Raw genomic sequence first — 10814 nt, 5'->3', positions numbered from 1 at the left:
AATTGTTCTTAAAGCACCTGTGACCCACTGATAAGTTTGTTTCGGCAGCACTAGTGCCACAGTCATAAAGACTTGAAGAACTTTGAGGTATGGATCCATTTGTGTATCTGCCAATATTACTTATTTTTGTTCAATAGCTAATAAAAACTGAAATAGTGATTTAATGTCACAGTAAGCATCTTAATACTAAATACGTACCTACATTTAAAGGCTGCATATACTATTTCTTTTTTCCCAAATTGTCAGAAGCACTGTGTGCCACTAAATATACAGGCAGCTGCTTCTCAGGGTGAGTGGAGCTGTGGTGTTGAATTTATTTTCTAAATCTGGGTGCTTAGTTTTGTAACTACATGTGCCACACAGCATGTTTCTGTATACAGAGATTTAGACAGACTCGGTCATTCTGTTTCCATTCATGAAGGAAGTGTGTGGTTAAACCCAAGAAACCACAGAGCAGGTGCTTTATATCGTTCACAGGTGTATTTCCTATTTAAAAACAAAACTGTTATGTGGAGTTAGAATATAAATGTGATGGAGTTCACTTCTCAGACTGCAAGGTAAAGGTCAGCCCTCACCTGGGCTCTTGACAGTAGAAAACAACAAAACCCACAGCAACATACTTAGAAAAGTTCATTTCCTGAAAGTATCAGATTTCTCTGTCAGCCTTGATTTCTAACCCCAGGAAACTCTGAAGTTTTCAGTACTCATAGCTTCCCACTAGAGCATGTATTTGGTGTTTTAAGTATTAGGATGCTTATGGTGTTGTAGATACTAGCACGCTGAAGTTAAAATGTTCAAAAAAGTCCTGGAGTCCGAGTCCTTCAGTGAGGGGAGCAGTTTGCTGCAATTTGGGGCTAATTTATTCTGCCAGGCCCAGCCTGCTGGTGGCTGCCCTGCTGCTGCCTGGCGCCCATCCCAGAGGTGGCCGGGGTCCTGCTGGGGCCGTGGTGCTGCAGGAAAATCTCACAGGCTGAGGTCAGAACAAAGATTGATGTTCTTGTGCACGGCTGTCTGAGTTTGCGTGAAGATCTGAGGCCAGGATTAGCACTTTTTTGTATTGCTCACGAGGCCCTGGACAAATTTGGATTGATTTTTTAAACCCTCTTGGGTCTGCTGCTAGCTTGAACAAAGTGTGTGTGTACATATATATAATTAAAAAACTGTATAGAAATTTTTTAAGGCTAAGATAACCTCTACCTGTAGCAAAAGTCTCTGTTACTTTTTAAAACCTCTTAGGAGGAAATATTCCTTGCTGGAAAACTGACTTGGAATTGCACTTCAGTTTATGCATAGCCTAAGGGATGCAGAAAACTGCGACCTGAAAAAAAATATTTCCTGTTCTGCTTCAGTCTGTGAGCAAGTTTAAGATTATTTATGTCTATCCTCCGGATGGGCCCGGGCAGGGCCCCGCCGGCTGCAGCCACGGCCGGCGCCACCTGGCGGTACCGGGCCGCTCCTCAGGGCCCTCAAACACGGTCATAAAACAGAATTAGGATAATTACCGAGTCCCTGCGGACCCCCACAGGGAGAGGCAGCCCCCGGGACCCCGCAGCGAGGATTTCACCGAATATTTAAGATAAATTATCTTGGCAGCAAACTAAGCTGATATTCCTCTCCCACACTAGCGAGAACAAGGCTGATGACAGACTTCCTGCCAACAATTCTCCTGCGCGCTGGAAATCCTATTAGTTTAGCCTGCCACCCCAGTTTTCTGCCTGCGAGACTAAACAAACCCCATCCTTCCAACCTTCCCTGGTATTATGTGTTGTTCTGAGCCATTGCTCTTCTCCCAGTTGTCTCCCCCTTCCTTAAATTGACAAATCCAAATCAGGACACAGGATGCCAGCTGGGGCCTCCCAGGCGCTGTGGAATAATGCCTCCCCTGTGTTGTATACATGTCTCCAAGTGATATTTGACTGTATTCAATTTGTGGTCCACCATAATCTCCAAGTCATTTTCTGCCCAAGTTATTTCTGAGCCATGATGTCCTGTGGTGTGTATTTGATTTTGCCTTAAGAGTTCTGTTCTGCTCTTGTCTCCCTTCAGCTGTCTTCCAATTTTTTGTACCCTTTCTAATTTTTTTTAGATTTCTTTGAATTCTTGTTTCATAAGGTCTTTATAAGTGCCTCTCACTTCATTGTGCTCTGCCTTCTCTCTGGGATATTTATGCTATCGTGCCATCTTCTCTGTAACACAGCTGAATCCAGAGCAGATACCTGCAGGAATCAAACTGACCTTAAACCGTGCTGGGATTAAGGGTAATGAAAGGGCTAATGAAGGCAGAAGGCCTGATCTTTATCTTAACAATCGAGCTCTACTTTTGCATCATTAGTTTGTATTTAGTCAAAAAGCACAGTAGGTTGTGTTAGGACTGGGCCTTCAGTGACAGAAGTGCATGTTGGTATTTGTGTAGTAGAAGCAGGGCTCGCTCTGGTGGGCTATGTGTGAACTGTGGCAGCCAACAGCCCCAACTACAGCTGTGTCACTCCTGCTGCCCAGGCTGGTCTGATCCCTCACCGTGACACTTAGGTTTTCAGACAGTTTTAGCTCCATTCACCTCTCACTGTCACTACTGTGTTGCAGTAATCTGGTAGAGAGATGCCCTGGGACTGCCTGGCAGCAGAGCTACCAATGCTCGTGAAACGGGCCTTTGCAATGTGCTTGGTGATGTGACATCAAATGAACAGAGGTAGGCACTAGAAATGTGTCGAAGTCAACACAAAAACGTGTCAGCTGAGAGGTGCTTCCAGAGGTGCCCCAAAAGTCTTCAAGATCCACATGTTAATGTTCACATGCCTCTGAACACTGATCACAGAAGAGGGACGAGGAAAGGGAGCTCAAAAGCAGGATGGGGAAGAGGGGTTTTCTTGTGCAGTTGCTTCTCAGCTCTCCACTTCTGTGCAGTTAAACGATTCTGTTTTCTGTGGGACACCCGATAAAAGGATTCAAAACAGGCTGCAGACTGGCAAACAGCACTTCTTGAAGTTTTTAACTAATCCTGTGGAAAACAAAAGGAGTGCAACGAGAAACCCGAGAGAGGCAAATGTGGGGTTGCTCTCTGGAACACGAGGGCAAGCAGGAGGAAGAGGACCTGAAGGCGAGAGGCCTGGCAAGCCCCGCTCCCTCCGGGCCAGGCGCTGCCGGCAGAGGGCGCTGCGGGCCGGGCGCGGCGCCGCCATTTCCTCACGGGGGGCAGCCGGGCCCCGGGGGGCTCCAGCGCGGCGCTGAAGGCGGCCGCTGCCGAGACCCTGTCAGAAATTACCCGCTGGGGAATTAAACCGACTCCCCTCCGATCAGGGAGTCGGCTTCCGAGCTTGTCTCGTTTATTTATTGATTTGGCTGTGTTTTTTACCTCACAAACCTGGGGCGCTCGTGCCGTCTTAAATCTTGCCCCAAACTTTTTAAGTTTCACACCTTTGCACGCTTTTAGCCTGCACCCTCCTTCCAAGTGAAAGATAGGCGGCCTCGGTATTAACCCATGCCTCCAGGAGGTGGAGCTTTAGAGTAAATAAACGCTCCGATGTAGCATTTACAACACAGAACATGTACCGGGATGGTACAGGGGTACCGCCCTGGAAGGAGCATTTCGGAGGCTTTGCTCCTTCCCAGCCCACAGGTGGAGGTGCTATGGCTGCAGGCTACAGCAGGGTGCTAGTTAAATTCCTCTTTCTTCAAGCTGGACCAGTCCCGGCAAGGATTCAGAAGCAGTGTGCTACAAGAAACTGAGGGAAGGGACACGGTGTGCCACATCTGCACCTGTGGTCGTCCTCTTGACAGTCCTCCAAGTTACACAAACAATTGCAGCAAGTGGAAGGGGTCTCGTGAAATCACTTTGAATAACAGAAAGCTTCTCAGCATGATGTGCTTCCAAAAGAAGGTTATGATCTATTCTTTCTGCCCACAGTGCTTAGGAAGAGGAGTTAGGGATTTAGAAGACAATTGAGAAAGAGGCCAGGTGCCAGGGTAGTTGTAAGTGATGCAGCTGATGCTGTCCCAAGATAGTTTATTTTTTATCTCTTATTTTCCTTACCTAAAGCATTTTCAACTCTAGTTTCAGAAGAGATGTGATAAAGCTCAGTTGCTTGAGATGTTTTAGACAATTCTGCTCTCTCAGGTATTTGCCTGTCAGGATTGTTTTTTTCTTTTCCCGGTGTTCTTCATAAACTATTTCATCGCATTTCCCCAAGATATACTTAAAAGTTTCCTGGTTCTTCTAGCATGCATTTTTAGGTGCCAAATCTTTCCCCTTGGAGCCACTCCCCTCACCTGTTTCATATTTACTTTTATCTTTGCTTATAAATCAATCCCAATTACTTTGGGTACTCTTTTCTGAACTTGTGGGTCTGTGTTCCACTTTAGTAATAACTTGTACAGATGCTAAGGAGGCAGGCTAGGTTCTCTGTCAAGGTAAATGACTGTTTATGTGTAAGACAGAGAGCGACTCCTACTTTCCACTGGCACTGGTTATCTCCTTGGGAACCTTAGCGAGGAAGGACTGTCTGTGTTTACATGGGCCTCACTCCATGCAGTTTCCACACCTAGGACCCTGCCTTCAGATGTGATGGTGCCAGGGCCTCCTCACTCCACACCAGTCCCAGGTAAATGACTGCACACTCCATGTTTTATGCTAGGAGTGATTCAAGTAAATCCAGAACAACTTGGGAGCAGGATGTTGACATCTGTCGTTTCCCAACTGAAGTAACTGCTCTGATCACTGTGCTTTTGGGTGATGCCCAAACCTGCTCTTTTTTTTTTCTTTTTCTAAATGCATACAACTCTGATTCTCCGGTTGTATAGGGAATAAATTAAAATCGTGTGGACAATACAAAACTTTTGTTACTACGAGGCATTTCTTTCTATGTAATACTGTAGTTTACAACAAAATCTACTTTCAACAACAGAAGAAATGCCTTGCTTTGTTGGTGCTCTAGGAATATCAGAATACCTCTGTACCTCTCAGAGTCTTATCAGCTTCTTTCTACTTCTGTTCCTTTGATTATTTATTCCTTTCTACATTCTCTTTGACTTTCAACTCAGTCAAAGAGCTGTGCTTCATGTACCAAAGGCCCTCCTCTTCAGATCTCTCTTTCTAACTGCAGGTCTTGGCTGTCTTGTTTAAATATATGTACTCAGAGGGGTCTGTGTGTGGCAAGGACTAGAACTAGGTGCAGAGTCTTTGTTTGGAAATCTGGCCGCTACGCTGCTAAAATAGAAGTCTTGGCTATGTGATCCGCGCGTTGTTCTCTAAACACAGCAGTTCTGCATTACTGAGGTACTCTTGCAGGACTCTGTTGTTTCACAACCCTTGGGCAGGCTTTCTCAGAGTAAATACCCTCTGTAGGCACGTAGAGCTGTCTCGTGTCTTTGTGTCTGAACCTGGAGAATTATCAAGTTATTCTGTAGTTGCTAAGTTGCTAGCTTTTAAACATGATTTTTTTTTCTTCCCATCCATTTAAAATGTTTACAGTGGAAACTTCAACTTTAATATTACTACATTCTTGCATGATTTTTAAATAATAAAATTAACTTCCAATTTAGGAACATAATGCAAAACATTAACCTAATCTTTGCATTTTTTTCAACATTTCTGTAACAGGGTCAGTATTTTTGTAATGCCTAGCAGCGTATCCTCAGGCGCTTATAAAATAGGCTAGTCACAACTTTCTACAGTAATACAAATAAAGCTAGAAATAAAAAAAAAAAAATTGTCGATGAGAAAGCAAAGACTTTGAAATCAACCCTTTTCTTCACATGAGTATGTAGAGAAGATCTTCACTACTACCATCTAATTTCCATCAGCTGGGAGTGTGCCTGCCAGCTGGTAGCAGTAGAAACTCGTCAGCCTCACAGTACTGGGGAAGGATAGAAAGAGGCTGGGCTTCTGCAAAAAATAAAAAATAAATAAATAATTTTCTCTTGTTTCTGTAGGGGTAATGATGATGATGTCTTGTCCTTGACCTTCTTAGTGAAAATCAAGCTGCTGTTTTCCATTCAATGAAACCTGCCTTTTCTGGTTTTGCCAGAATGAAAGCTGTGAGCTGTGATGCATTACTAAAACGGCTGGGACGCTAACCAAGCAGGTGAGAGATGTGGGTTTGGAAGGAGAGAGGGGAGCAAGACTTCTAATAACAATACATTGTAATCCTGGGCACAGGGTTGGGTGCCTTTTGACCAAGGGGGGATTTTAACTGTAGGCCTCATCTCCTTGGTCATGGGGCACCCTGTGTGAAACAAGAGGAAAGGACCGTGGAGGTGCTCTGATGAAAAGCATCTGCTCTTCACTGGGGCTGGGGAGGTGCACCCTGCTCTAATGGGAAGGAGAAAAGAAGTATGGCTCTGAAATGACTCCAGCTGAATTGGGGCTGAGTAGTTCTGGTCTGGCCAGACCTTCAGATCACAGAAAGATCAACAGCCTTCCCCTCAGTGTTATTTGAAAATGGTCTGTCATGTGTTAGTTGTTTGTGTGTAAGCCACTGCTGTCTTTTAGGAAGCTGCAGTAGCTTAAGGAGTGCAACATCTTGAGGGAGCAGTGTGGCTTTGATCAGCTTTTGTTAATGAGAGAAGGAACACAACTAGCACACTTGCTTCCAAACAGAAGTATATTTTCCTCATGAGTCATTAGCAAGCAATTTTGCAGTGGTTTCTCAGGCCCAGCACAGAATTGTTGTGTTACCATTGGGTTATGCAGAAAGTAACAAGGTGACCTTGGGGAAGTGGAGTACATTTAAAAAAAAAAAAAAAGGTATGAACCATGTGGTTCATGGAGCTTAAAATAAATGTTTTGATGTTGTGCAGGTGAACTGAAAAGCACAGGCAGAGGAACAGGTGAGCTCTCTTGCCAGCCATCTGGTGCATCTGTGATCTCCAAAAGAGCCGTGCAACAAGTGTCTGAGCTCGCTGTATGTGACCTGGTACGGCTGCACAGCCAGGAGAAACAAGTATCCGGCCATCAGGTGTGATAGCACGACCTACCCTGTGTGCTCCCCGACTTCTGCTGCTCCGTGTGCCTTCCAGGCCTGGGCAAGTACCGTATGGATTTGTTCTTTTTATGTGGCATTTTGCTGTCAGACCTTGCTTTGATTTTGGTGTTATTTTTAACTGTGACTTAGGTTGGTTCCTAGCATGTAGGAATAAATAACCAGGTTTTGCTCTTTCCAACTGAGCTGTGAATAAAACAGCTCATCTGGGATAGCAGCAGCTTCAGCTTGCTTGTACATCCTGAAACAAACTGGGTTTGATCTGTGAACCCTAGAGGGGTCTTAGGTGTGAGTCCTGAATTCTTTTTCATGGGGTTAATTAAAAAGTCTGAGAGAAGTCAGCCAACCTCCTGTGGCTGAAATGATTTCCCCATGTAGCACCTTCTGCAGGGATAAATCTCTGTTGCAGATGTATCATTCTTCTGCAATTAGTGGCAGATTGCTAGCTGCTGTGTCTGGCACTCCTGTGCGTGCTCTCTGTTTGAGAATGGAGCTGAAACCACACGAGCTGCTCGTGCGAGGCTCTGGCTGCTTTCATGCGGTAGGTATTTGCACTTGTGGGTGCCTAATGATGCTGTGGAAACTTGCAGGGTGATGCCAGGCACTGCTCAGCTGCACTTCTGTAGCAGTCTGCTTGGGGTTTACACTGCCACAAACACATTAGTGAATTTCTCTTCTTCCATCAGGCTGCCTGGTAGAGCGAGTGCTTTAGGCAGGAGTCTGTGGGACACGTGCTGCTCAATGGGCTCTGCCCTTTCCCACCAAGCCCTGGAGTTCTCCACGCACACAGAACTGGAGAGGGCAGGGCAGCACTGGACAGATGTTAAGAGCAGCTGGTAGTAAACTGACACTTTGAGTTAACACTTGGAGTGATCGATGGACAAAATCTGAGAGGTCAACCGTAAGATCTTTGATCAGACAAACTCACGAGAAGGACACACTTGACAGGAATGCAGGATTAAGCCCAGTAAAAACAGTTTCTAAAACTTTATCTTCCTAACAAACTTCTCTAATGCAGAACTCTGAGTCTTGACATGTTTTATGATTTGTGATTTGTTCTATAATACAGAGCAAATTCTTTCCCCCTTTATACAGCTGTATTTAAGAGAATTTTATGCAGCAGCCTCCTGGTTTTAGAAGTGATAATATTTATTTGATGGGGAATTTGGCTGACTGTGGCAGCACAGCCTCCCTTTTGCTATCTAGCTGTTATGCATAGCAATGCCAGTGCCAAGGGTTGTGCTCCTGATGAACTTGTGTACATCTGGTACTTTTTAAGCCTCTGGGAAAACAGAAACTTTTCTTTTTTCTAATGGCATTATTTAAACTAAGAAGTGTAAGAGAAACTTATGATGTGGAAAGCAGTGAGACAATAAAAGGGGAAACTGGAAAAGGGGAGAAAACGTGTGTAGATCAAATAGTTTGTGGTGGAGTGGGAATCCAAACCTCTTACTTTTGAGGAAAGAGGGCTTTGCTTCCCAGAACTCGGAGAATAAAATACTGTTACAGCATTACCCTGTCCTTAACCGTCAACTGACACGAGGCTGTTCAAAGGATCTGAATTTGTGTGTGGTGTTTGCTAATCTAAACCTACTGCAAATGGATGAAAGAGCTGGTTAGCTTCTTGTGTGAAAGGTTACTCTGTAGCTGAAATTGCTTTAGGTGGCTCAGCTGTATTTTGTCAATAAAATGTGCCATCAGTGGAAGAATTGGCAGTAAAGTAGCTTCTGCGTGCTTAGCAATGGAGAGCACGTTTGAAGGGCAGCAGTAGAGTTTTTGGTAGATGCAGTCAGCAATTGTATCATTACAAAGTCTATTTTCTGGGATTTAGAGTTTGAATGTGTTTAATTGCAATGGGCTGATATGATTTACAGCTTGGATGTGATTTTCTTCATCTATTTTGGCTACTTTATAGTGAGCTCTGTGCTGCATATGAGTTGCTATGCTAGAGGGAGTTCGGTGGGGGGAAGAAAACAATGTGTTCCTAATATATTAATGTGTGTGTTAGGAATGCGCCCTGTAATATCTCTGTAAAAGTTTATTGAACGTGTGGGGGGGCTTGGCATGGTGCACGATGTCAAATCTTTTCCATTTCAGGTAGATGAGACAGAAGGAAGGCTCTTGCCAAGCAGTGAACTTCTCAAAAACTCAAGCAAGTTTTAGCCTTGGCTTCTGTCCCCACCTCAATCCCGTGGGCCAGGTTGGTCTTCGGTGTAGCTCTGCCTTCCTGGGAGAGCTGCCTGACAGTAACGCTGTGGGCTGATGCCTTGCTTCTCATGTAGTTATTTTTTAGAGTGAGAAGGGATGACATTGAATGTAAGGGACTGGAAATCAAGAAGTCTGTATCTGCTTCTTTGTTTGGACATAAACTTTCTATGTGTCCTGGGGCAAACTATTTATTTTAATTGCCTGGTCCTGCTTGTCCTATTTATTTGGGCTGTATTGACAGGGACCTAAAGGCTTTTCTGCATGGTATGGCTGGTGCAGCTTAGCCTGATTTTAGGTTGGGGTCTTCTGGTATCATAGGACAAGTGATCAAGAACAGTGCTTCAACAGGCCTGGTCTTGTTTGAAAACTGGCCTTTAAAATCAGATTGTCCCACTAATTCTCTGTCAGTTTATGAAATGCTGTCATTAGGTGATGGAAATATTAACAGTACTTTAGTTGGGCCATGTGAAAAGTGCAAATGGGTCATCCCAATGGTACACGTAGGCGTTTTGTACAGAGTAATTCAGGGTCACACTCGGATACCATTTTAGTCATTCTGCAAAAGGTTCTGTGGGACACCCAAGGGCGTTGGCCAGCAAAAAACTAAATGAGTAAATGGCTTTTTTTTTTTTTTTTTTTCTCCTTTGCACTGCCATACAGGGTGCAGAGTTAAGATGACCCCTTGCTAGCTCTCTTTCACAGGAATACAGATGTGCCCAGGCTGTCGTGACTGTGGGTTTGCTGATCACTTCTCTCTGCTGTGGTGGGCAGTGGCTGACTTTGATCAAAAGGGATGTATTTGGCTGTGGGTGGATGTACTGTTCCCACCTCTGGCTTTATCTGCTCTTCCTGCTGTCTCTGCTGAGAGCAGCAGCAGCTCGGATAATCTGTGATGGAAGATAAGGTTATTTAGCATTCTTAGACTTAGCTTTTTATTGAAGAGTCCTGAACATGGGCGTACTCTAGGGTATGCCATCCAAACATAAGTAAGGGGAGTGTTTGTGAAAACTGCATGTGGGTCTGAAACTGTTCAATCCCAAGCAACTTAAAATAAGAGTGATATCTATTTAGACTGAGGAACTGATTCAAGGAAAATGGGGAGCCCTGAAACAAATCTGAATTGCATTTTTGCATGGACCTCAACAGGAGATAAACAGAGTCATTCTTCGCAGTTTACAGGTGTGGTACAACACATTCCTGATGCAATACATACTTTTTATGATTTTCCTATTGTTGCAGTAGAGTGTTGGCTTGGTAGCTTAAGGACTGAAAGAATTAATATATTTGGTTTATATTCATGAGGTACCTAGCAGCCTCAGCCAGCAATCGGGGCTCTTTCATATAACATTATGCAGGTTTCTAAAAGAGTAGTAAAAAGCCTTTTGACCATGCTATGCAGTTTATCAGTTTCCTACAGCTTTAAACCCAGAATGGTTCCGAGGGCATGTGTACAATGAAGGTTTAAATCAAATATGAGTGATATAATGTAGGAATATTAAAAGAAAAACTAGTTTGATGTCAGCAGTTTTGACCAATGTAGAATCATTTTTAGCTTTTCTACAAAAGCAGCAGCTGGTTTAGTACTCTGGGGCTAATCAGAAGATGGAACACACTCAGAAAATGTGGGCA

The 10814-nt window shown here is 44.2% G+C and overlaps 1 long non-coding RNA gene across 7 annotated transcripts in view; it reads left to right on the top strand.

Annotated features, from left to right (window-relative positions):
- The first annotated feature begins 4099 nt into the window (after positions 1-4099).
- LOC106019007 (uncharacterized) overlaps positions 4100-10814 on the top strand; it is a 133621-nt gene continuing 126906 nt past the window's right edge. For all 7 annotated transcript variants that reach the window (XR_011812482.1, XR_011812484.1, XR_001193487.5 and 4 more), the window contains exons 1-3: positions 4100-4598; positions 5929-6080; positions 6796-7020. This is a non-coding gene — a long non-coding RNA (uncharacterized lncRNA). The remainder of the gene's footprint in view (positions 4599-5928; positions 6081-6795; positions 7021-10814) is intronic.

Source organism: Anas platyrhynchos, chromosome 13, assembly GCF_047663525.1.
Source record: "Anas platyrhynchos isolate ZD024472 breed Pekin duck chromosome 13, IASCAAS_PekinDuck_T2T, whole genome shotgun sequence".
Taxonomy (NCBI): Eukaryota; Metazoa; Chordata; class Aves; order Anseriformes; family Anatidae; genus Anas; species Anas platyrhynchos.
The sequence above is the reverse complement of the archived record's forward strand: the minus strand, read 5'-3'. Positions and strand labels throughout refer to the sequence as shown.